Below are 25778 nucleotides of genomic sequence, written 5' to 3' on the forward strand. Positions count from 1 at the left end.
GCGACTTCGTCCTTTTTCAGGCAAACTCCCTAGACCTACAAATGAAGCTGATTTTCAGACATGGTCTCTCCATGTGGAGCTTATGATTCAGGATAAAACCCCTGTTGACATGCAGCGACGTAAAATCCTAGAAAGCCTGCTTCCACCAGCCTCTGAATTAATTAGGCAGCTAGGCCCAGATGCAGCTCCTCGTGATTATGTGAAGCTCCTCGACTCAGCATATGGGTTAGTTGAAGATGGGAAGAAATCTTCAAGGTTCCTTAACACTCATCAAAACACAGGAGAGAAAGCCTCAGAATACCTGCAGCGGTTACAGGTGCTGATCACTACAGCTATGAAGAGGGGTGGCATTGTGAAAGCAGACGCCAATAAACAGCTGTTGCGACAGTTTCGGCGTGGATGTTGGGACCAGTCCCTTATTCTGGCACTGCAATTAGGGCTTAAAACAGAAAACCCGCCTGATTTCTCTGATTTCCTGCTACAAGTTAGAACAGAGGAAGACAGGAGAACTACAAAGCAAGATCGCATGCAACGCCATTTAGGGAGCACAAAGCCCAAATCCTCTATGAATATGCAATTTGTGCATGAACCGCCTTTCTCTGATGATGCAAGTGCAAATGTCCTCCAGACATACATCACAGAAACTGAAGCTTTACGGAAACAAGTCTCTGAACTAAAAATGCAACTTACCAAAAAGAAAGATCTAAGGAGGCAAAAGCATGTTAGCAAAATCCAGAATTCAGCTCAAGAAACCCCCTCAGTTAGGGTAGCTGAAATTCAAGCCCATCAAACAGCGTCAAAACCCAGGCCAAAGGCTTGGTTCTGTTTCAAATGTGGCAATGATGGCCATTTAGCAAGACAGTGTGAAAATCCCCCAAATAAGCTGTTGGTTGATCAGAAATATAAAGAACTCAAAGCAAGACAAAATGAATGGGAAACTAAATATGACCATTTAAACTGGACAGGGTCGCAGTGGAGGGACTAACTGCACCGGAAATAAAATGAAATGTCCCACACAAAACGAAGGCACGAAAATAGTTGTCTGTGAAGCACATTCCTCAACTCGGTCATTAGATGGCGCTCTCCCAAGAGGGTTGATAGGGCCAAAATGTACATCAACTGTTGTAGTTGAAGGAGTTCAGTGTGATAGCCTTCTAGATTCAGGTTCCCAGGTTAGCACAATTTCAAAGTCCTTCCATGACCGTTACCTTTCACAGCAGCCCATTTTCCCCATCCAAGACCTATTAGACATAGAAGGTGCTGGTGGTCAGGAAGTACCCTATCTAGGTTACATCCAAGTCAACATAAACTTTCCAGAGCACATCATGGGAAAACCTGTAAAGATTCTTACCTTAGCACTTGTCGTGCCTGACCACAGAACAAACATGGACGTCCCCTTGTTGATAGGCACCAACACACTGGACCCACTGTATGAAAAGTGTGCACCTACTCAAGATGACTGCGTAAAATATGGAACCAACGGTGGTCAATGTTCCCCACTTGTGAAACATTTATATCAAAGATTCAAAATAAATCAACAAAATGGTAGAATTGGGACTGTGAAGCTACAGAGCAAAAAGAGTGTCATCATTCCTGCAGGTGAAAGAGTGGCTTTAACTGGATGCGCCAAGCATGTCCCAGTAGCTACCAATACTCCCCTTATAGTAGAGCCCCCCCAATCCAACCTACCTGCTGGTCTCTTGTTCTGTAGCTACGTCATGACAAGCCCGCCATTTCCATCCTTCAAGATGCCTGTTTTGGTGAAAAATGAGACCGCACATGACATTAAAATATCAGCAGGTCATAGCATTGCTGAGTTATCTTTTCCTAAATCTGTGTCATCCTTACCAGGTCATGATGACAGAGTCACATTGAGTGAACCATCCCACCTGACTCCATTCTTCACGACGTGCAACTCCATGCATGTGTCTAATTCAGGTGAACTCACCTTTGACTTTGCAGACTCTCCCTTGTCTGAGGAGTGGAAGGAGAGAATCACCAGGAAGTTGAATTCAATGTCAGACGTTTTTGCACTCAACGACCTTGATTTCGGTCATACCACTGAAATCAAACACAGGATACGCTTGTCAGATCCATCTCCATTTAAACAGAGGCCCAGACCAATTCACCCATCTGATTATGAGGCTGTCAGACGTCATTTAAGAGAGCTTCAAGATGCTAACATCATCGTGAGTCAGAAAGCCCCTTCGCTTCGCCAATTGTTGTGGTGAAGAAAAAGAACGGTGATATTAGGCTATGCATCGATTACCGAAAACTGAATAGACAAACCATCAAGGACGCATATGCTTTACCCAACATAGAAGAAGCCTTCTCAGCCTTGAATGGGTCCAAGTGGTTCTCTATTATGGATCTCAAGTCTGGCTACTATCAAGTAGAAATGGAGGAGGGGGACAAGTGCAAAACAGCTTTTGTGACACCTATGGGGTTCTGGGAGTTTAACAGGATGCCACAGGGAGTTACAAATGCCCCCAGTACTTTTCAGAGAGTAATGGAAAGGTGTATGGGTGGAATGAACTTGAGAGAAGTCTTAGTCTTTCTTGATGACGTTATTGTTTTCTCTGCTACACTTGAGGAACATGAAGATCGATTACTCAGAGTTCTCCAGAGGTTGAAGGAATTTGGCTTAAAGCTTTCACCTGAGAAATGTCAATTTTTCAGAACATCTGTTAAATACCTCGGTCATGTTGTGTCTGCTACTGGGGTAGAGACCGACCCAGCCAAGATAGCTGCTCTGACGACGTGGCCTAGGCCTAATAACATCAAAGAGCTGAAGTCTTTCCTTGGATTTGCCGGCTATTATAGGAGGTTCATAAAGGACTATTCCAAAATTGCAAGGCCTCTGAATGACTTAACAGCTGGTTACTTGCCACCAAAAAGGAAGTCAGCCTCCTCACATAGCAGCTCAACACGTCCCTCAAGTGTAGATTTCAGAAGACCGTTTAATGAGAAATGGACATCAGCCTGTGAAGATGCATTCAAGACTCTCATTCAAAAGCTCACAACAGCTCCGATTCTTGGGTTTGCCGACCCGAAGAAGCCTTACGTCGTACATACAGATGCAAGCACTCATGGTCTTGGTGCGGCCTTATATCAAGAGCAGGATGGCAAATTGAGAGTGATAGCCTATGCGAGCAGGGGACTCAACCGCTGTGAACGAAGATACCCTGCACACAAACTTGAATATCTCTCTTTAAAGTGGGCTGTCACAGAGAAATTTTTTGATTATCTCTACGGAGCGAAATTCACTGTTGTGACAGACAACAACCCACTAATATATGTACTGACGACTGCCAAGCTTGATGCTGCAGGCCACCGCTGGCTGGCTGCCCTTTCCAGCTTTGACTTTAACATTCAGTATAGAGCTGGGAGGAAGAACCAAGACGCAGACGGTCTCTCAAGGCGCCCACATCCTCATGACGAATACCAACCTGACTTCACTTCTCAGGATGAGGATGATCGCATTCAGCGTTTTCTTGCCCAGTTCCTACAGGACGACAGGGGCCGAATTTCCATCTGATGCTGTGAAGGCAGTGTGTCAGAGGCACCAGCACATCTCAGCAGCAAGTACAGAGCCGGACTTCCAAATGCTGGTACCAGTTGAATGTTTAGCAATTGAAGCCTCTGCCATTCCTGTAGGATTCTGTCAAGCTGATGTACTTGGGTCGTGTACGTTGCCGCAAATATCACTTCAAGATTGGGCACGTGAGCAAAGGCAAGATCCAGTCATCAGTAGAGTAATAGAGCTTGTCAAAGCAAGAAAGCGACTTTCATACAGGTTGAGGCGTCAGGAGGACAGAGAGGTCCAGTTGATGTTGAGAATAATGGAGCAACTTGTCTTCTCTGATGAAGTCCTATACCGAAAACGCATAAGTCAAGGTGAGCCCTTCCATCAGCTTGTCCTTCCAACGAAATACAGAAAGACAGCTCTAGAGAACCTCCATGATGCTGTCGGACACTTGGGTACTGACAGAACTTTGGACTTAGTTCGTGCCCGATTCTATTGGCCTCGTATGGCCATGGACGTGACTGAGAAAATCAGGACCTGTGAGAGATGTATACGGAGAAAGGCACGGGCTGAGAGATGCGCTCCCTTGGTGAATATAAAGACAAGCCGCCCTTTAGAGTTGGTCTGTATGGACTTTCTTTCACTGGAGCCTGATGGAAAAGGAACAAAGGACATCCTAGTCATTACGGACCATTTCACCAAATATGCAGTAGCAGTACCAACAGCGGATCAAAAGTCAAAAACAGTGGCAAAAGCTCTTTGGAACAATTTTTTCATTCATTATGGATTCCCCGAGCGGTTGCACAGTGACCAAGGTCGCGACTTTGAATCAGCCCTGATCAAAGACCTGTGTATGCTACTTGGTATTAAGAAGACGAGGACAACACCTTACCACCCACGTGGAAATCCCGTGGAGAGGTTTAACAGGACACTTCTTGAGATGCTGGGTACATTAGAAGAGGGAGACAAAGTGAGGTGGAGGGAATTTGTGCAGCCCCTTGTCCATGCGTATAATTGCACTAAAAATGATACTACTGGCTATTCCCCATATCAGCTGATGTTTGGTCGCCAGCCAAGACTCCCAGTCGACATTGCTTTTGGGCTGAGCCCTGAGGGAAGCAGTAAACTATCCCACTCTGAATATATCAAGAAGTTGACGGAGAGTCTAACTGAAAGCTATCGACTGGCCACTGAACACAGTTTGAAGAATGCTTTACAGAACAAGCAGAGATTTGACCGCAAAGTGAGAGAGTCCACATTGGTAGCGGGAGACAGAGTCCTTGTGCGGAATGTCGGCATCAGAGGGAAACATAAGATCGCTGATCGATGGAGTGAAACATTATACACTGTTGTTAGACAGATCCAAGACTCCCCTGTCTATGTCGTCGTCCCAGAACACACAAGTGGACCTGAAAGAGTTTTACATAGAGACCTGCTTTTGCCATGTGGATTTCTTCCATCCACTGTCAAGGAAGTATGTCCCAGAGAGTCTAAGTCACGACAGAAACACGATCACTCACCATTTCTTGTTGATGATGGAGCTGAAGAAGATGGGGAACTGTCTGAAGAGGAGGATGAGGCCGAGTATTACTCCCTTTATGACCAACCTTCGACTTCAACTATTGCTGGACAGGATAGAGGGATTCTACAAGAAGAAACCAGACTAAAGCAAAGGTCTCATGCTGTAGAATTCACTGAAGAGGATACCCAGATGGAAAATGAGCCTGTCTCTGGAAGTCAGGAAGCTAATGTGAGTTTTGATGTCTCCACACTGAACCCTGCAGCCCCAGCATTTGAACCTGAGGATGTAAGAGGTGATAGAAATAGTGAGGCTAGTCAAGTTCGATACTCACCTGCACCTGAGATTGGACGAGCCGAAGGAAATCCTCCTACGGTTCCTGAATTGGACTTGAGTGAGCATTGTAGTCCTAGAGATGGACTAGGAATTGGATTGATGTTGACAGAGGAAAGTGGAAATGTAAAGGAACACAAAGAGGTTGCTTCTGAAGAAGAGGTGACGTTGAGAAGATCCTCTAGGGATAAAACAGCTCCCAAAAAGCTGACCTACCCAACTTTAGTGAACCCATTAGTCACAGTTATGCACTCCATTTTAACTGGGTTAGATCAAGCTTTCTCCCAAACCCTTTCCCTTGACACTGTACCTTACATATGTCACTTAACACCCTTAACATCTGAAATAGTGTAGCATGCAACATGCAAGGATGCATGTAGATTAAGGAGGGGGGGATGTAACCCACTCGAAAATAGCCTATTAACAGGATTTTGTTATTCTAATTTAATCTCTGATCTCTTGATTGCTTTTAGTTATGTTTTCCCTACACACCGTAATTGTCCAATAGGTGGCAGCAGTGGCGCTGCACAGGTAAAAAACTGCTACACTGATTTTCGTGAAGAAGAAGGCGACTGAAAGCATGGACTTGCTCTCGGAAATAACCAGAAAATAATTCGGTTTCCATGGACAACACGTCCATCATTACCCAGGTAGCAAATCCAAAGGAGGAGGAAATAATTTCTTCGAGCCAAGAAAAAGGATTAGAGAGAGAGAGAGAGTTCCATTGGACAAATTCACCATCGGACACGTGAGGCAGAAGAGCAGAGGGTGTGAAGGATCATTTGGCCTGCAACACGAACTGCTTCTACTTACCAATTCTTCATTGCATCGTACAGATAAGCGCGAGATCCCACCACACTAAAAAAAAAACATACTACCCGGGTAGATGGATTTTGGTTTATTATTTTGAAGTTATTTCATCAGAGCTCTGAGGTCATTTTGTTTTTATATTTTCTCAATTTGTGTACAAAGATTTAAGAAAAAGAGGAATATTGATTTCACAACAAAGAAAACATAAACAAGGTTATACTGGTTGATATTTGATGTTCAATAAATGCCGGCTATATGTTCTGAGTAAACTATTCTGGTACTTTTCATTTGTCTACTCCTCTTGTGAAAAGTTCCTTAGAAAGGCAGCACTTTACTCTACATTATAATAAGTGCCCCTTACACAGTAAACACTGTTCCGTTTTTATCCGCTAATAACACAGAAGCTTGGATTGATACTTAGCAGTTTTCAATGAAATTCAATCCATTCAAAGGGTAATGCACTTAGAATTTGACCCAATTTGGGCCAATCAACACAACATCATTATTCAGGAAGCAAAAGGCAGAAACTCTTGCTGTGTACATATTGACATCAGTTTTGGGCTACAACAGCTTACGTCAAGCAAGAAGCTACCACCTTTACCAGTCTAGTCTAACGCTCTCCAACTGTGTAGTTCTTGACAAGGTGTAAATAGTTTTAATTGTGTGGAACAGTGACCTTTAGATCTGCAGTTGCTACCCTACTGAGCAATTTTAAAAACTTACTTAGAAAAACGGATACAAACCAGATTTTAAAACCAGTATCTTCCTACAATAGCTTGAGAAACAACTTTACAGCTTTCACAAAAAAGTTTTGCCTACAACACTTTAAGTAGAGTGACTTTAATGTACAGACTTAAAGTATCAGAAGAGATTTGTATTCATCTTCAAAAGCAATTATCTAAGCTTACAATAAAAGGCCAGCTGAAGGTTGAGTAGGTTCCACCGAGATTTGAACTCGGATCACTGGATTCAAAGTCCAGAGTGCTAACCATTACACCATGGAACCAATGCTAAAGAAAGCTTTTCTAGTTAGCAACTGCACAGTTACATGGGTCAGCTGCCAAGCAATTGCAGTGAACGACAAGGCCGACGTTCCCGGGATCAAAATTGTACCAGGTTCCACCGAGATTTAAACTCGGAACGCTGGATTCAGAGTCCAGAGTGCTAACCATTACACCATGAAACCAACACCAACAGTCACACTTCTTTTAATCTGCTGATAACTACCATTTTCAGCTATATGTGCCTCCTTTAAGCAAATTCCAAAAGGGTCGTCTGGCGAGCAGCAAGTTTCCCAGGGATCACAGACTAAGATGCCGTAACAAAATCGGGGGATCCGCTGCCGAAACCCGGGATCGAACCAGGGACCTTTAGATCTTCAGTCTAACGCTCTCCCAACTGAGCTATTTCGGCACATGCTCCTCTACGCACATACCATTCGAGCCAAAAGATCGGCCAATCTGAATTGTTTGCAGTAAACACTGTTCTGTTTTTATCCGCTAATAACACAGAAGCTTGGATTGATACTTAGCAGTTTTCAATGAAATTCAATCCATTCAAAGGGTAATGCACTTAGAATTTGACCCAATTTGGGCCAATCAACACAACATCATTATTCAGGAAGCAAAAGGCAGAAACTCTTGCTGTGTACATATTGACATCAGTTTTGGGCTACAACAGCTTACGCCAAGCAAGAAGCTACCACCTTTACCAGTCTAGTCTAACGCTCTCCAACTGTGTAGTTCTTGACAAGGTGTAAATAGTTTTAATTGTGTGGAACAGTGACCTTTAGATCTGCAGTTGCTACCCTACTGAGCAATTTAAAAAACTTACTTAGAAAAACGGATACAAACCAGATTTTAAAACCAGTATCTTCCTACAATAGCTTGAGAAACAACTTTACAGCTTTCACAAAAAAGTTTTGCCTACAACACTTTAAGTAGAGTGACTTTAATGTACAGACTTAAAGTATCAGAAGAGATTTGTATTCATCTTCAAAAGCAATTATCTAAGCTTACAATAAAAGGCCAGCCGAAGGTTGAGTAGGTTCCATTACACCATGGAACCAATGCTAAGGAAAGCTTTTCTAGTTAGCAACTGCACAGTTACATGGGTCAGCTGCCAAGCAATTGCAGTGAACGACAAGGCCGACGTTCCCGGGATCAAAATTGTACCAGGTTCCACCGAGATTTAAACTCGGATCGCTGGATTCAGAGTCCAGAATGCTAACCATTACACCATGGAACCAACACCAACAGTTACACTTCTTTTAATCAGCTGATAACTACCTTTTTCAGCCATATGTGCCTCCTTTAAGCAAATTCCAAAAGGGTCGTCTGGCGAGCAGCAAGTTTCCCAGGGATCACAGACTAAGATGCCGTAACAAAAACAGGGGATCCGCTGCCGAAACCCGGGATCGAACCAGGGACCTTTAGATCTTCAGTCTAACGCTCTCCCAACTGAGCTATTTCGGCACATGCTCCTCGCACATACCATTCGAGCCAAAAGATCGGCCAATCTGAATTGTTTGCAGTAAACACTGTTCTGTTTTTATCCGCTAATAACACAGAAGCTTGGATTGATACTTAGCAGTTTTCAATGAAATTCAATCCATTCAAAGGGTAATGCACTTAGAATTTGACCCAATTTGGGCCAATCAACACAACATCATTATTCAGGAAGCAAAAGGCAGAAACTCTTGCTGTGTACATATTGACATCAGTTTTGGGCTACAACAGCTTACGTCAAGCAAGAAGCTACCACCTTTACCAGTCTAGTCTAACGCTCTCCAACTGTGTAGTTCTTGACAAGGTGTAAATAGTTTTAATTGTGTGGAACAGTGACCTTTAGATCTGCAGTTGCTACCCTACTGAGCAATTTTAAAAACTTACTTAGAAAAACGGATACAAACCAGATTTTAAAACCAGTATCTTCCTACAATAGCTTGAGAAACAACTTTACAGCTTTCACAAAAAAGTTTTGCCTACAACACTTTAAGTAGAGTGACTTTAATGTACAGACTTAAAGTATCAGAAGAGATTTGTATTCATCTTCAAAAGCAATTATCTAAGCTTACAATAAAAGGCCAGCCGAAGGTTGAGTAGGTTCCATTACACCATGGAACCAATGCTAAGAAAGCTTTTCTAGTTAGCAACTGCACAGTTACATGGGTCAGCTGCCAAGCAATTGCAGTGAACGACAAGGCCGACGTTCCCGGGATCAAAATTGTACCAGGTTCCACCGAGATTTGAACTCGGATCGCTGGATTCAGAGTCCAGAGTGCTAACCATTACACCATGGAACCAACACCAACAGTTACACTTCTTTTAATCAGCTGATAACTACCTTTTTCAGCCATATGTGCCTCCTTTAAGCAAATTCCAAAAGGGTCGTCTGGCGAGCAGCAAGTTTCCCAGGGATCACAGACTAAGATGCCGTAACAAAAACGGGGATCCGCTGCCGAAACCCGGGATCGAACCAGGGACCTTTAGATCTTCAGTCTAACGCCTCCAACTGTGTAGTTCTTGACAAGGTGTAAATAGTTTTAATTGTGTGGAACAGTGACCTTTAGATCTTCAGTCTAACGCCTCCCAACTGAGCTATTTCGCACATGCTCCTCTCGCACATACCATTCGAGCCAAAAGATCGGCCAATCTGAATTGTTTGCAGTAAACACTGTTCTGTTTTTATCCGCTAATAACACAGAAGCTTGGATTGATACTTAGCAGTTTTCAATGAAATTCAATCCATTCAAAGGGTAATGCACTTAGAATTTGACCCAATTTGGGCCAATCAACACAACATCATTATTCAGGAAGCAAAAGGCAGAAACTCTTGCTGTGTACATATTGACATCAGTTTTGGGCTACAACAGCTTACGTCAAGCAAGAAGCTACCACCTTTACCAGTCTAGTCTAACGCTCTCCAACTGTGTAGTTCTTGACAAGGTGTAAATAGTTTTAATTGTGTGGAACAGTGACCTTTAGATCTGCAGTTGCTACCCTACTGAGCAATTTAAAAACTTACTTAGAAAAACGGATACAAACCAGATTTTAAAACCAGTATCTTCCTACAATAGCTTGAGAAACAACTTTACAGCTTTCACAAAAAAGTTTTGCCTACAACACTTTAAGTAGAGTGACTTTAATGTACAGACTTAAAGTATCAGAAGAGATTTGTATTCATCTTCAAAAGCAATTATCTAAGCTTACAATAAAAGGCCAGCGAAGGTTGAGTAGGTTCCACCGAGATTTGAACTCGGATCACTGGATTCAAAGTCCAGAGTGCTAACCATTACACCATGGAACCAATGCTAAAGAAAGCTTTTCTAGTTAGCAACTGCACAGTTACATGGGTCAGCTGCCAAGCAATTGCAGTGAACGACAAGGCCGACGTTCCCGGGATCAAAATTGTACCAGGTTCCACCGAGATTTAAACTCGGATCGCTGGATTCAGAGTCCAGAGTGCTAACCATTACACCATGAAACCAACACCAACAGTCACACTTCTTTTAATCAGCTGATAACTACCATTTTCAGCTATATGTGCCTCCTTTAAGCAAATTCCAAAAGGGTCGTCTGGCGAGCAGCAAGTTTCCCAGGGATCACAGACTAAGATGCCGTAACAAAAACGGGGGATCCGCTGCCGAAACCCGGGATCGAACCAGGGACCTTTAGATCTTCAGTCTAACGCCTCCCAACTGAGCTATTTCGCACATGCTCCTCACGCACATACCATTCGAGCCAAAAGATCGCCAATCTGAATTGTTTGCAGTAAACACTGTTCTGTTTTTATCCGCTAATAACACAGAAGCTTGGATTGATACTTAGCAGTTTTCAATGAAATTCAATCCATTCAAAGGGTAATGCACTTAGAATTTGACCCAATTTGGGCCAATCAACACAACATCATTATTCAGGAAGCAAAAGGCAGAAACTCTTGCTGTGTACATATTGACATCAGTTTTGGGCTACAACAGCTTACGTCAAGAAGCTACCACCTTTACCAGTCTAGTCTAACGCTCTCCAACTGTGTAGTTCTTGACAAGGTGTAAATAGTTTTAATTGTGTGGAACAGTGACCTTTAGATCTGCAGTTGCTACCCTACTGAGCAATTTTAAAAACTTACTTAGAAAAACGGATACAAACCAGATTTTAAAACCAGTATCTTCCTACAATAGCTTGAGAAACAACTTTACAGCTTTCACAAAAAAGTTTTGCCTACAACACTTTAAGTAGAGTGACTTTAATGTACAGACTTAAAGTATCAGAAGAGATTTGTATTCATCTTCAAAAGCAATTATCTAAGCTTACAATAAAAGGCCAGCCGAAGGTTGAGTAGGTTCCATTACACCATGGAACCAATGCTAAGGAAAGCTTTTCTAGTTAGCAACTGCACAGTTACATGGGTCAGCTGCCAAGCAATTGCAGTGAACGACAAGGCCGACGTTCCCGGGATCAAAATTGTACCAGGTTCCACCGAGATTTGAACTCGGATCGCTGGATTCAGAGTCCAGAGTGCTAACCATTACACCATGGAACCAACACCAACAGTTACACTTCTTTTAATCAGCTGATAACTACCATTTTCAACCATATGTGCCTCATTTAAGCAAATTCCAAAAGGGTCGTCTGGCGAGCAGCAAGTTTCCCAGGGATCACAGACTAAGATGCCGTAACAAAAACTGGGGCTCCGCTGCGGAAAACGGGGATCGAACCAGGGACCTTTAGATCTTCAGTCTAACGCTCTCCCAACTGAGCTATTTCGGCACATGCTCCTCTTCGCACATACCATTCGAGCCAAAAGATCGGCCAATCTGAATTGTTTGCAGTAAACACTGTTCTGTTTTTATCCGCTAATAACACAGAAGCTTGGATTGATACTTAGCAGTTTTCAATGAAATTCAATCCATTCAAAGGGTAATGCACTTAGAATTTGACCCAATTTGGGCCAATCAACACAACATCATTATTCAGGAAGCAAAAGGCAGAAACTCTTGCTGTGTACATATTGACATCAGTTTTGGGCTACAACAGCTTACGTCAAGCAAGAAGCTACCACCTTTACCAGTCTAGTCTAACGCTCTCCAACTGTGTAGTTCTTGACAAGGTGTAAATAGTTTTAATTGTGTGGAACAGTGACCTTTAGATCTGCAGTTGCTACCCTACTGAGCAATTTAAAAACTTACTTAGAAAAACGGATACAAACCAGATTTTAAAACCAGTATCTTCCTACAATAGCTTGAGAAACAACTTTACAGCTTTCACAAAAAAGTTTTGCCTACAACACTTTAAGTAGAGTGACTTTAATGTACAGACTTAAAGTATCAGAAGAGATTTGTATTCATCTTCAAAAGCAATTATCTAAGCTTACAATAAAAGGCCAGCCGAAGGTTGAGTAGGTTCCATTACACCATGGAACCAATGCTAAGGAAAGCTTTTCTAGTTAGCAACTGCACAGTTACATGGGTCAGCTGCCAAGCAATTGCAGTGAACGACAAGGCCGACGTTCCCGGATCAAAATTGTACCAGGTTCCACCGAGATTTGAACTCGGATCGCTGGATTCAGAGTCCAGAGTGCTAACCATTACACCATGGAACCAACACCAACAGTTACACTTCTTTTAATCAGCTGATAACTACCATTTTCAACCATATGTGCCTCATTTAAGCAAATTCCAAAAGGGTCGTCTGGCGAGCAGCAAGTTTCCCAGGGATCACAGACTAAGATGCCGTAACAAAAAACCGGGGATCCGCTGCCGAAACCCGGGATCGAACCAGGGACCTTTAGATCTTCAGTCTAACGCTCTCCCAACTGAGCTATTTCGGCACATGCTTCTCGCGCACATACCATTCGAGCCAAAAGATCGGCCAATCTGAATTGTTTGCTAATAACTCAGAAGCTTGGATTGATACTTAGCAGTTTTCAATGAAATTCAATCCATTCAAAGGGTAATGCACTTAGAATTTGACCCAATTTGGGCCAATCAACACAACATCATTATTCAGGAAGCAAAAGGCAGAAACTCTTGCTGTGTACATATTGACATCAGTTTTGGGCTACAACAGCTTACGTCAAGCAAGAAGCTACCACCTTTACCAGTCTAGTCTAACGCTCTCCAACTGTGTAGTTCTTGACAAGGTGTAAATAGTTTTAATTGTGTGGAACAGTGACCTTTAGATCTGCAGTTGCTACCCTACTGAGCAATTTTAAAAACTTACTTAGAAAAACGGATACAAACCAGATTTTAAAACCAGTATCTTCCTACAATAGCTTGAGAAACAACTTTACAGCTTTCACAAAAAAGTTTTGCCTACAACACTTTAAGTAGAGTGACTTTAATGTACAGACTTAAAGTATCAGAAGAGATTTGTATTCATCTTCAAAAGCAATTATCTAAGCTTACAATAAAAGGCCAGCCGAAGGTTGAGTAGGTTCCATTACACCATGGAACCAATGCTAAGGAAAGCTTTTCTAGTTAGCAACTGCACAGTTACATGGGTCAGCTGCCAAGCAATTGCAGTGAACGACAAGGCCGACGTTCCCGGGATCAAAATTGTACCAGGTTCCACCGAGATTTGAACTCGGATCGCTGGATTCAGAGTCCAGAGTGCTAACCATTACACCATGGAACCAACACCAACAGTTACACTTCTTTTAATCAGCTGATAACTACCTTTTTCAGCCATATGTGCCTCCTTTAAGCAAATTCCAAAAGGGTCGTCTGGCGAGCAGCAAGTTTCCCAGGGATCACAGACTAAGATGCCGTAACAAAAAACGGGGGATCCGCTGCCGAAACCCGGGATCGAACCAGGGACCTTTAGATCTTCAGTCTAACGCCTCCCAACTGAGCTATTTCGGCACATGCTTCTCGCACATACCATTCGAGCCAAAAGATCGGCCAATCTGAATTGTTTGCTAATAACTCAGAAGCTTGGATTGATACTTAGCAGTTTTCAATGAAATTCAATCCATTCAAAGGGTAATGCACTTAGAATTTGACCCAATTTGGGCCAATCAACACAACATCATTATTCAGGAAGCAAAAGGCAGAAACTCTTGCTGTGTACATATTGACATCAGTTTTGGGCTACAACAGCTTACGTCAAGCAAGAAGCTACCACCTTTACCAGTCTAGTCTAACGCTCTCCAACTGTGTAGTTCTTGACAAGGTGTAAATAGTTTTAATTGTGTGGAACAGTGACCTTTAGATCTGCAGTTGCTACCCTACTGAGCAATTTTAAAAACTTACTTAGAAAAACGGATACAAACCAGATTTTAAAACCAGTATCTTCCTACAATAGCTTGAGAAACAACTTTACAGCTTTCACAAAAAAGTTTTGCCTACAACACTTTAAGTAGAGTGACTTTAATGTACAGACTTAAAGTATCAGAAGAGATTTGTATTCATCTTCAAAAGCAATTATCTAAGCTTACAATAAAAGGCCAGCGAAGGTTGAGTAGGTTCCATTACACCATGGAACCAATGCGTAAGAAAGCTTTTCTAGTTAGCAACTGCACAGTTACATGGGTCAGCTGCCAAGCAATTGCAGTGAACGACAAGGCCGACGTTCCCGGGATCAAAATTGTACCAGGTTCCACCGAGATTTGAACTCGGATCGCTGGATTCAGAGTCCAGAGTGCTAACCATTACACCATGAAACCAACACCAACAGTCACACTTCTTTTAATCAGCTGATAACTACCATTTTCAGCTATATGTGCCTCGTTTAAGCAAATTCCAAAAGGGTCGTCTGGCGAGCAGCAAGTTTCCCAGGGATCACAGACTAAGATGCCGTAACAAAAACCGGGAATCCGCTGCCGAAACCCGGGATCGAACCAGGGACCTTTAGATCTTCAGTCTAACGCTCTCCCAACTGAGCTATTTCGGCACATGCTCCTCGACTCACATACCATTCGAGCCAAAAGATCGGCCAATCTGAATTGTTTGCAGTAAACTATGTTCTGTTTTTTATCCGCTAATAACACAGAAGCTTGGATTGATACTTAGCAGTTTTCAATGAAATTCAATCCATTCAAAGGGTAATGCACTTAGAATTTGACCCAATTTGGGCCAATCAACACAACATCATTATTCAGGAAGCAAAAGGCAGAAACTCTTGCTGTGTACATATTGACATCAGTTTTGGGCTACAACAGCTTACGTCAAGCAAGAAGCTACCACCTTTACCAGTCTAGTCTAACGCTCTCCAACTGTGTAGTTCTTGACAAGGTGTAAATAGTTTTAATTGTGTGGAACAGTGACCTTTAGATCTGCAGTTGCTACCCTACTGAGCAATTTTAAAAACTTACTTAGAAAAACGGATACAAACCAGATTTTAAAACCAGTATCTTCCTACAATAGCTTGAGAAACAACTTTACAGCTTTCACAAAAAAGTTTTGCCTACAACACTTTAAGTAGAGTGACTTTAATGTACAGACTTAAAGTATCAGAAGAGATTTGTATTCATCTTCAAAAGCAATTATCTAAGCTTACAATAAAAGGCCAGCGAAGGTTGAGTAGGTTCCATTACACCATGGAACCAATGCTAAGAAAGCTTTTCTAGTTAGCAACTGCACAGTTACATGGGTCAGCTGCCAAGCAATTGCAGTGAACGACAAGGCCGACGCTCCCGGGATCAAAATTGTACCAGGTTCCACCGAGATTTGAACTCGGATCGCTGGATTCAGAGTCCAGAGTGCTAACCATTACACCATGGAACCAACACCAACAGTTACACTTCTTTTAATCAGCTGATAACTACCTTTTTCAGCCATATGTGCCTCCTTTAAGCAAATTCCAAAAGGGTCGCCTGGCGAGCAGCAAGTTTCCCAGGGATCACAGACTAAGATGCCGTAACAAAATCGGGGATCCGCTGTCAAACCCGGATCGAACCAGGGACCTTTAGATCTTCAGTCTAACGCCTCCCAACTGAGCTATTTCGCACATGCTCCTCGCACATACCATTCGAGCCAAAAGATCGCCAATCTGAATTGTTTGCAGTAAACACTGTTCTGTTTTTATCCGCTAATAACACAGAAGCTTGGATTGATACTTAGCAGTTTTCAATGAAATTCAATCCATTCAAAGGGTAATGCACTTAGAATTTGACCCAATTTGGGCCAATCAACACAACATCATTATTCAGGAAGCAAAAGGCAGAAACTCTTGCTGTGTACATATTGACATCAGTTTTGGGCTACAACAGCTTACGCCAAGCAAGAAGCTACCACCTTTACCAGTCTAGTCTAACGCCTCCAACTGTGTAGTTCTTGACAAGGTGTAAATAGTTTTAATTGTGTGGAACAGTGACCTTTAGATCTTCAGTCTAACGCTCTCCAACTGTGTAGTTCTTGACAAGGTGTAAATAGTTTTAATTGTGTGGAACAGTGACCTTTAGATCTTCAGTCTAACGCTCTCCCAACTGAGCTATTTCGGCACATGCTCCTCACGCACATACCATTCGAGCCAAAAGATCGCCAATCTGAATTGTTTGCAGTAAACACTGTTCTGTTTTTATCCGCTAATAACACAGAAGCTTGGATTGATACTTAGCAGTTTTCAATGAAATTCAATCCATTCAAAGGGTAATGCACTTAGAATTTGACCCAATTTGGGCCAATCAACACAACATCATTATTCAGGAAGCAAAAGGCAGAAACTCTTGCTGTGTACATATTGACATCAGTTTTGGGCTACAACAGCTTACGTCAAGAAGCTACCACCTTTACCAGTCTAGTCTAACGCCTCCAACTGTGTAGTTCTTGACAAGGTGTAAATAGTTTTAATTGTGTGGAACAGTGACCTTTAGATCTTCAGTCTAACGCCTCCAACTGTGTAGTTCTTGACAAGGTGTAAATAGTTTTAATTGTGTGGAACAGTGACCTTTAGATCTGCAGTTGCTACCCTACTGAGCAATTTAAAAACTTACTTAGAAAAACGGATACAAACCAGATTTTAAAACCAGTATCTTCCTACAATAGCTTGAGAAACAACTTTACAGCTTTCACAAAAAAGTTTTGCCTACAACACTTTAAGTAGAGTGACTTTAATGTACAGACTTAAAGTATCAGAAGAGATTTGTATTCATCTTCAAAAGCAATTATCTAAGCTTACAATAAAAGGCCAGCGAAGGTTGAGTAGGTTCCATTACACCATGAAACCAACACCAACAGTTACACTTCTTTTAATCAGCTGATAACTACCATTTTCAGCTATATGTGCCTCCTTTAAGCAAATTCCAAAAGGGTCGTCTGGCGAGCAGCAAGTTTCCCAGGGATCACAGACTAAGATGCCGTAACAAAAACGGGGATCCGCTGCCGAAACCCGGGATCGAACCAGGGACCTTTAGATCTTCAGTCTAACGCCTCCAACTGTGTAGTTCTTGACAAGGTGTAAATAGTTTTAATTGTGTGGAACAGTGACCTTTAGATCTGCAGTTGCTACCCTACTGAGCAATTTAAAAACTTACTTAGAAAAACGGATACAAACCAGATTTTAAAACCAGTATCTTCCTACAATAGCTTGAGAAACAACTTTACAGCTTTCACAAAAAAGTTTTGCCTACAACACTTTAAGTAGAGTGACTTTAATGTACAGACTTAAAGTATCAGAAGAGATTTGTATTCATCTTCAAAAGCAATTATCTAAGCTTACAATAAAAGGCCAGCGAAGGTTGAGTAGGTTCCACCGAGATTTGAACTCGGATCACTGGATTCAAAGTCCAGAGTGCTAACCATTACACCATGAAACCAACACCAACAGTTACACTTCTTTTAATCTGCTGATAACTACCATTTTCAGCTATATGTGCCTCCTTTAAGCAAACTGCACTCCCGAGTCAGTGCAGCAGACCGCCGACACCAACTACAGTCCAATCCGTCCTCAAAGCACCCGTTCTACTCCGAATTAAGAGACCGTCCCGAGCTGCACAGAAGTGTGAAGATCCAAGGAGGGGAGAGGGCAGGAACACTGGTCACTGGAGCCTCAGGAGCATGTTTAACTCGACCGAAGAGAGAGAGAGAGAGAGAGAGAGAGAGAGAGAGAGAGAGAGAGAGAGAGAGAGAGAGAGAGAGAGAGAGAGAGAGAGAGAGAGAGAGAGAGAGAGAGAGAGAGAGAGAGAGAGAGAGAGAGAGAGAGAGAGAGAGAGAGAGAGAGAGAGAGAGAGAGAGAGAGAGAGAGAGAGAGAGAGAGAGAGAGAGAGAGAGAGAGAGAGAGAGAGAGAGAGAGAGAGAGAGAGAGAGAGAGAGAGAGAGAGAGAGAGAGAGAGAGAGAGAGAGAGAGAGAGAGAGAGAGAGAGAGAGAGAGAGAGAGAGAGAGAGAGAGAGAGAGAGAGAGAGAGAGAGAGAGAGAGAGAGAGAGAGAGAGAGAGAGAGAGAGAGAGAGAGAGAGAGAGAGAGAGAGAGAGAGAGAGAGAGAGAGAGAGAGAGAGAGAGAGAGAGAGAGAGAGAGAGAGAGAGAGAGAGAGAGAGAGAGAGAGAGAGAGAGAGAGAGAGAGAGAGAGAGAGAGAGAGAGAGAGAGAGAGAGAGAGAGAGAGAGAGAGAGAGAGAGAGAGAGAGAGAGAGAGAGAGAGAGAGAGAGAGAGAGAGAGAGAGAGAGAGAGAGAGAGAGAGAGAGAGAGAGAGAGAGAGAGAGAGAGAGAGAGAGAGAGAGAGAGAGAGAGAGAGAGAGAGAGAGAGAGAGAGAGAGAGAGAGAGAGAGAGAGAGAGAGAGAGAGAGAGAGAGAGAGAGAGAGAGAGAGAGAGAGAGAGAGAGAGAGAGAGAGAGAGAGAGAGAGAGAGAGAGAGAGAGAGAGAGAGAGAGAGAGAGAGAGAGAGAGAGAGAGAGAGAGAGAGAGAGAGAGAGAGAGAGAGAGAGAGAGAGAGAGAGAGAGAGAGAGAGAGAGAGAGAGAGAGAGAGAGAGAGAGAGAGAGAGAGAGAGAGAGAGAGAGAGAGAGAGAGAGAGAGAGAGAGAGAGAGAGAGAGAGAGAGAGAGAGAGAGAGAGAGAGAGAGAGAGAGAGAGAGAGAGAGAGAGAGAGAGAGAGAGAGAGAGAGAGAGAGAGAGAGAGAGAGAGAGAGAGAGAGAGAGAGAGAGAGAGAGAGAGAGAGAGAGAGAGAGAGAGAGAGAGAGAGAGAGAGAGAGAGAGAGAGAGAGAGAGAGAGAGAGAGAGAGAGAGAGAGAGAGAGAGAGAGAGAGAGAGAGAGAGAGAGAGAGAGAGAGAGAGAGAGAGAGAGAGAGAGAGAGAGAGAGAGAGAGAGAGAGAGAGAGAGAGAGAGAGAGAGAGAGAGAGAGAGAGAGAGAGAGAGAGAGAGAGAGAGAGAGAGAGAGAGAGAGAGAGAGAGAGAGAGAGAGAGAGAGAGAGAGAGAGAGAGAGAGAGAGAGAGAGAGAGAGAGAGAGAGAGAGAGAGAGAGAGAGAGAGAGAGAGAGAGAGAGAGAGAGAGAGAGAGAGAGAGAGAGAGAGAGAGAGAGAGAGAGAGAGAGAGAGAGAGAGAGAGAGAGAGAGAGAGAGAGAGAGAGAGAGAGAGAGAGAGAGAGAGAGAGAGAGAGAGAGAGAGAGAGAGAGAGAGAGAGAGAGAGAGAGAGAGAGAGAGAGAGAGAGAGAGAGAGAGAGAGAGAGAGAGAGAGAGAGAGAGAGAGAGAGAGAGAGAGAGAGAGAGAGAGAGAGAGAGAGAGAGAGAGAGAGAGAGAGAGAGAGAGAGAGAGAGAGAGAGAGAGAGAGAGAGAGAGAGAGAGAGAGAGAGAGAGAGAGAGAGAGAGAGAGAGAGAGAGAGAGAGAGAGAGAGAGAGAGAGAGAGAGAGAGAGAGAGAGAGAGAGAGAGAGAAAATCATATAAAAAATATAAAAATATGAAAAATGAGAATAGTAATAGGTTAATAGGCACAACACATCATCAGATAATAAAGAACGTAGGCAAATAGTTGCAAGAAATTGTATAAGAGGTACAATGTCCAAAACACACAGGAAGTAAAATGTTTCTATAAGAGCATGAGCTTAAGATGCAGGCAGGATGAGAGTAAGACAGGAAATGTTATATAAAGAAGTATTATGGCATAAGAAATATATTTTAAGAAAAACTAAGTAAAAGATGAGAGCTATAAAAATGAGGAAAAGCATTTGGAGAAAAGTGCTGGTGTGTTAAAACTAAAGCCCTGGTTTAGTTAAACTACACAAAACCAAACAAAGGATGATTTGGGTTTAGGCCGGATTATTGTTTCTGTTCATTCTTAATCAGCTGATAACTACCATTTTCAGCCATATGTGCCTCCTTTAAGCAAATTCCAAAAGGGTCGTCTGGCGAGCAGCAAGTTTCCCAGGATCACAGACTAAGATGCCGTAACAAAATCGGGGATCCGCTGCGAAACCGGGATCGAACCAGGGACCTTTAGATCTTCAGTCTAACGCTCTCCAACTGTGTAGTTCTTGACAAGGTGTAAATAGTTTTAATTGTGTGGAACAGTGACCTTTAGATCTTCAGTCTAACGCCTCCAACTGTGTAGTTCTTGACAAGGTGTAAATAGTTTTAATTGTGTGGAACAGTGACCTTTAGATCTTCAGTCTAACGCCTCCAACTGTGTAGTTCTTGACAAGGTGTAAATAGTTTTAATTGTGTGGAACAGTGACCTTTAGATCTTCAGTCTAACGCTCTCCAACTGTGTAGTTCTTGACAAGGTGTAAATAGTTTTAATTGTGTGGAACAGTGACCTTTAGATCTTCAGTCTAACGCCTCCAACTGTGTAGTTCTTGACAAGGTGTAAATAGTTTTAATTGTGTGGAACAGTGACCTTTAGATCTTCAGTCTAACGCTCTCCAACTGTGTAGTTCTTGACAAGGTGTAAATAGTTTTAATTGTGTGGAACAGTGACCTTTAGATCTTCAGTCTAACGCCTCCAACTGTGTAGTTCTTGACAAGGTGTAAATAGTTTTAATTGTGTGGAACAGTGACCTTTAGATCTTCAGTCTAACGCCTCCAACTGTGTAGTTCTTGACAAGGTGTAAATAGTTTTAATTGTGTGGAACAGTGACCTTTAGATCTTCAGTCTAACGCCTCCAACTGTGTAGTTCTTGACAAGGTGTAAATAGTTTTAATTGTGTGGAACAGTGACCTTTAGATCTTCAGTCTAACGCCTCCAACTGTGTAGTTCTTGACAAGGTGTAAATAGTTTTAATTGTGTGGAACAGTGACCTTTAGATCTTCAGTCTAACGCCTCCAACTGTGTAGTTCTTGACAAGGTGTAAATAGTTTTAATTGTGTGGAACAGTGACCTTTAGATCTTCAGTCTAACGCCTCCAACTGTGTAGTTCTTGACAAGGTGTAAATAGTTTTAATTGTGTGGAACAGTGACCTTTAGATCTTCAGTCTAACGCCTCCAACTGTGTAGTTCTTGACAAGGTGTAAATAGTTTTAATTGTGTGGAACAGTGACCTTTAGATCTTCAGTCTAACGCTCTCCAACTGTGTAGTTCTTGACAAGGTGTAAATAGTTTTAATTGTGTGGAACAGTGACCTTTAGATCTTCAGTCTAACGCCTCCAACTGTGTAGTTCTTGACAAGGTGTAAATAGTTTTAATTGTGTGGAACAGTGACCTTTAGATCTTCAGTCTAACGCTCTCCAACTGTGTAGTTCTTGACAAGGTGTAAATAGTTTTAATTGTGTGGAACAGTGACCTTTAGATCTTCAGTCTAACGCCTCCAACTGTGTAGTTCTTGACAAGGTGTAAATAGTTTTAATTGTGTGGAACAGTGACCTTTAGATCTGCAGTTGCTACCCTACTGAGCAATTTAAAAACTTACTTAGAAAAACGGATACAAACCAGATTTTAAAACCAGTATCTTCCTACAATAGCTTGAGAAACAACTTTACAGCTTTCACAAAAAAGTTTTGCCTACAACACTTTAAGTAGAGTGACTTTAATGTACAGACTTAAAGTATCAGAAGAGATTTGTATTCATCTTCAAAAGCAATTATCTAAGCTTACAATAAAAGGCCAGCGAAGGTTGAGTAGGTTCCATTACACCATGGAACCAACACCAACAGTCACTTCTTTTAATCTGCTGATAACTACCATTTTCAGCTATATGTGCCTCCTTTAAGCAAATTCCAAAAGGGTCGTCTGGCGAGCAGCAAGTTTCCCAGGATCACAGACTAAGATGCCGTAACAAAAACGGGGATCCGCTGCGAAACCCGGATCGAACCAGGGACCTTTAGATCTTCAGTCTAACGCCTCCCAACTGAGCTATTTCGCACATGCTCCTCGCACATACCATTCGAGCCAAAAGATCGCCAATCTGAATTGTTTGCAGTAAACACTGTTCTGTTTTTATCCGCTAATAACACAGAAGCTTGGATTGATACTTAGCAGTTTTCAATGAAATTCAATCCATTCAAAGGGTAATGCACTTAGAATTTGACCCAATTTGGGCCAATCAACACAACATCATTATTCAGGAAGCAAAAGGCAGAAACTCTTGCTGTGTACATATTGACATCAGTTTTGGGCTACAACAGCTTACGTCAAGAAGCTACCACCTTTACCAGTCTAGTCTAACGCTCTCCCAACTGAGCTATTTCGGCACATGCTCCTCTTCGCACATACCATTCGAGCCAAAAGATCGGCCAATCTGAATTGTTTGCAGTAAACACTGTTCTGTTTTTATCCGCTAATAACACAGAAGCTTGGATTGATACTTAGCAGTTTTCAATGAAATTCAATCCATTCAAAGGGTAATGCACTTAGAATTTGACCCAATTTGGGCCAATCAACACAACATCATTATTCAGGAAGCAAAAGGCAGAAACTCTTGCTGTGTACATATTGACATCAGTTTTGGGCTACAACAGCTTACGTCAAGCAAGAAGCTACCACCTTTACCAGTCTAGTCTAACGCCTCCAACTGTGTAGTTCTTGACAAGGTGTAAATAGACATTCGGTGCAACCCAGATGAGGATGGGTTCCCTCTTGAGTCTGGTTCCTCTCAAGGTTTCTTTCTTACGCCATCTCTGGGAGTTTTTCCTTGCCACAGTCACCATCGGCTCGCTCATCAGGGACAAACTTACACATATAAAAAACATATTCATTTTTTATCACCACATTTTCTGTTTAAAGCTGCTTTGAGACAATGTTCATTGTTAAAAGTGCCATACAAATAAAAATGAATTGAATTGAATCATTAGGCCGAGTTTCTTTTGAACTAGTATACTAAACTACTGACCCCTAGGGTGTGCCACAGAAGGGTCCCCACCCAAAAACCCACCCACTCCAGCATTTTCATTACTGCTCTTTCTGCTGCTATAAAATGTATATTTCTACGAATGTACCAAACCTTGAAATAATGGGTTTGAAAAGAAAATGCACCTTATTATCAGTCATCAAATTTCAGTCAACATCATTTTTATTGTAGGTCATCAATCATTAAATGTTTACCAATTGGGATTACTCTCCATGCACAGGTATACCAAGTACTTTCTAAATAGTTTGGCTCTGCCTTCTTCTTTCATAGAACCAGGTTGTTTAGACTCGAGCTAAAGCTCATGTTTCTTCAATGAGTTTCAAACGTTAAGCCCAAAACACCTGATTTACTTTGGTGGTGCTGGAAAAATGTAGATGTAAACAAAATTCAGTACATGCAAGTCAACAAAAATGATTTGTTTACTTGGTGTTAAAAAATGCTAATTTGTATTGTAAGGCCAGTTTAGGGGGGAAGAAAAAATTGGCTAAATATACACTATATAAACAAAAAGTTCCCTGTTGGTCTAGTGTTTAGGATGCGGCGCTCTCATCGCTGTGGCCCGGGTTCGATCCCGGTCAGGAAACCAACCCCAGCCATTAGGGTTGCACAAGCCTTAGTGCCGGTCCCAAGCCCGGATAAATGGGGAGGGTTGCATTAGGAAGGGCATCCAGCGTATAAACGTGCCAAATCAAACATGCGGATGGTCCGCTGTGGCGACCGCTAATGGGAGAAGCCAAAAGAAAGTTATACACTATATAAACAAGAAAGAAAGAAAAGTACTGGGACACATGACACTTCCAGTCATATGCTACAGTTCCAAAACTGTTACCACAGATTTGGAGGCACACAATTATATAGGAAGTCTTTGGCTGCTGGAGCATAATATCTTCCCTTGTAAACTTAAACTTGGAGGGAGACTCAAACCTGTTCCACAGGCACAAAGCCAGCTCCATGAACATATGGTTTACATGGGTTGATAGATGTGAAAGTGTGGGTTGCTATAGAGTTCTGACCTCAACCCTATTGAACACCTTTGGGACGAATTGGAATGCTGACTGCACCCCAGTGCCCCTCACCTCACCAACATCAGTTTACTAACACCCTTGTGGCTGAGCAATCACATTTTGTGCATATAGATATTTGTTTGGACTATGATGTTCGTGGATGATAGTGATTTAAGAGTAGGGAGCAGGTTGAGAAGAGCCTGGAGAGTTGGAGTTCCACACTGGAAAGAAGGGGAATGAAAGTCAGTGGGAGTAAGACAGAGTACATGTGTATGAGGACAGATGTGGCGACCCCCATTGGGAGCAGCCGAAAGTCGTCGTCATCGTCCCTATAGATAATTGGCGAGTCGGAGTTGGGGACTACGCTCTGCAGCTGGGGATGATTACACATCAATAGCCTAAAGATCCACGAAGTTACTGAGCAACTCAAGAACTTTGTTTATATAATGAACAATATCCTACAATGACAACATGGAAGTATGTTTTAAATCATCATGTACACAAGTATTTACATCATTTGCTCAATACTTTGTTGAAGCACGTTTTTACCAATTACTTTTTTTAATAGAATAATTGAATAGAATAGCCTTTATTTGTCACATATACATTAGAGCACAGTGAAGTTTGCTCAGTAACCCAGCACCTTAACCAATGAGCTACCACTTGATTTTGATGCTACATGCTTTGTTGTGCAAAGAATGATAGAACCAAAAATGTATGTGCCAAATACATTTTTGGTTCTATCATTCTTCTTTGCACAACCTCTAAAGCTCCATCAGGTTGGGAGTGGGGTGCCTGTGCACAGCCATTTTTAGATCTCTTTAGAGAGGGTTTAAGTCTGGGCTCTGGCTGGGCCACTCAAAGACATTGACAAAGTTGTCCTGTAGCCACTCCTTTATTATCCTGGCTGTGTACTTAGGGACGTTGTACTGTTGGGTTTCTTTTTTTATAAATTTGCAAAGAATTTAACCAAAATTCTTTCATGTTGTCATTATGTGGTATTGTTTGTATAGTTCTAAGGAAAATTATTGATCTTATTATTGATTATTGATAGTAACACAAAATGTGTGAAGCGCTGCGAATACTTTCCGGATGCACTGTAGGTTGAAGTTTAAATGAAAAATGTATGATTGGCTCTTCCAAGCCCTGCATCCTAAAGAGGAATCCTGAACATGGAAAATGTTTCGTAGCTTCGTTTTTGCAATGTAATTAGGCTAAATGGATACTGGAGTGGACAATCATGGTGGGCACCTGACCATAGGAATGGTATATGCTTTTTTTAAACATCCCATTCCACATTTATTCCCCATTTGCTGTTATGATAACCTCCACTCTTCTGAGATGATGATGTACTAGATTTTGGAGTGGGCTCGTG

At 42.3% G+C, this 25778-nt stretch overlaps 19 non-coding genes across 19 annotated transcripts; all 19 read right to left on the reverse strand.

Annotated features, from left to right (window-relative positions):
- Window positions 1-7122: 7122 nt before the first annotated feature.
- Window positions 7123-7194, reverse strand: trnaq-uug. The gene has a single exon. It is a non-coding gene; the product is annotated as a tRNA-Gln (tRNA).
- A 108-nt stretch (window positions 7195-7302) lies between these two features.
- On the reverse strand, window positions 7303-7374 carry trnaq-cug. The gene has a single exon. It is a non-coding gene; the product is annotated as a tRNA-Gln (tRNA).
- A 154-nt stretch (window positions 7375-7528) lies between these two features.
- trnaf-gaa lies at window positions 7529-7601 on the reverse strand. Its single transcript has one exon. It is a non-coding gene; the product is annotated as a tRNA-Phe (tRNA).
- Window positions 7602-8363: 762 nt separating this feature from the next.
- trnaq-cug lies at window positions 8364-8435 on the reverse strand. The gene has a single exon. It is a non-coding gene; the product is annotated as a tRNA-Gln (tRNA).
- A 154-nt stretch (window positions 8436-8589) lies between these two features.
- trnaf-gaa lies at window positions 8590-8662 on the reverse strand. The gene has a single exon. It is a non-coding gene; the product is annotated as a tRNA-Phe (tRNA).
- A 758-nt stretch (window positions 8663-9420) lies between these two features.
- trnaq-cug lies at window positions 9421-9492 on the reverse strand. Its single transcript has one exon. It is a non-coding gene; the product is annotated as a tRNA-Gln (tRNA).
- Window positions 9493-10424: 932 nt separating this feature from the next.
- On the reverse strand, window positions 10425-10496 carry trnaq-uug. Its single transcript has one exon. It is a non-coding gene; the product is annotated as a tRNA-Gln (tRNA).
- A 108-nt stretch (window positions 10497-10604) lies between these two features.
- Window positions 10605-10676, reverse strand: trnaq-cug. Its single transcript has one exon. It is a non-coding gene; the product is annotated as a tRNA-Gln (tRNA).
- A 153-nt stretch (window positions 10677-10829) lies between these two features.
- Window positions 10830-10902, reverse strand: trnaf-gaa. The gene has a single exon. It is a non-coding gene; the product is annotated as a tRNA-Phe (tRNA).
- A 755-nt stretch (window positions 10903-11657) lies between these two features.
- On the reverse strand, window positions 11658-11729 carry trnaq-cug. The gene has a single exon. It is a non-coding gene; the product is annotated as a tRNA-Gln (tRNA).
- A 154-nt stretch (window positions 11730-11883) lies between these two features.
- Window positions 11884-11956, reverse strand: trnaf-gaa. Its single transcript has one exon. It is a non-coding gene; the product is annotated as a tRNA-Phe (tRNA).
- A 760-nt stretch (window positions 11957-12716) lies between these two features.
- On the reverse strand, window positions 12717-12788 carry trnaq-cug. Its single transcript has one exon. It is a non-coding gene; the product is annotated as a tRNA-Gln (tRNA).
- A 155-nt stretch (window positions 12789-12943) lies between these two features.
- On the reverse strand, window positions 12944-13016 carry trnaf-gaa. The gene has a single exon. It is a non-coding gene; the product is annotated as a tRNA-Phe (tRNA).
- A 734-nt stretch (window positions 13017-13750) lies between these two features.
- On the reverse strand, window positions 13751-13822 carry trnaq-cug. Its single transcript has one exon. It is a non-coding gene; the product is annotated as a tRNA-Gln (tRNA).
- Window positions 13823-13977: 155 nt separating this feature from the next.
- On the reverse strand, window positions 13978-14049 carry trnaf-gaa. Its single transcript has one exon. It is a non-coding gene; the product is annotated as a tRNA-Phe (tRNA).
- Window positions 14050-14780: 731 nt separating this feature from the next.
- Window positions 14781-14852, reverse strand: trnaq-cug. The gene has a single exon. It is a non-coding gene; the product is annotated as a tRNA-Gln (tRNA).
- Window positions 14853-15006: 154 nt separating this feature from the next.
- trnaf-gaa lies at window positions 15007-15079 on the reverse strand. The gene has a single exon. It is a non-coding gene; the product is annotated as a tRNA-Phe (tRNA).
- A 761-nt stretch (window positions 15080-15840) lies between these two features.
- On the reverse strand, window positions 15841-15912 carry trnaq-cug. The gene has a single exon. It is a non-coding gene; the product is annotated as a tRNA-Gln (tRNA).
- Window positions 15913-17870: 1958 nt separating this feature from the next.
- trnaq-uug lies at window positions 17871-17942 on the reverse strand. The gene has a single exon. It is a non-coding gene; the product is annotated as a tRNA-Gln (tRNA).
- Window positions 17943-25778: the final 7836 nt, after the last annotated feature.

This window comes from Silurus meridionalis, chromosome 3 (assembly GCF_014805685.1).
Source record: "Silurus meridionalis isolate SWU-2019-XX chromosome 3, ASM1480568v1, whole genome shotgun sequence".
In the NCBI taxonomy this organism is placed as follows: Eukaryota; Metazoa; Chordata; class Actinopteri; order Siluriformes; family Siluridae; genus Silurus; species Silurus meridionalis.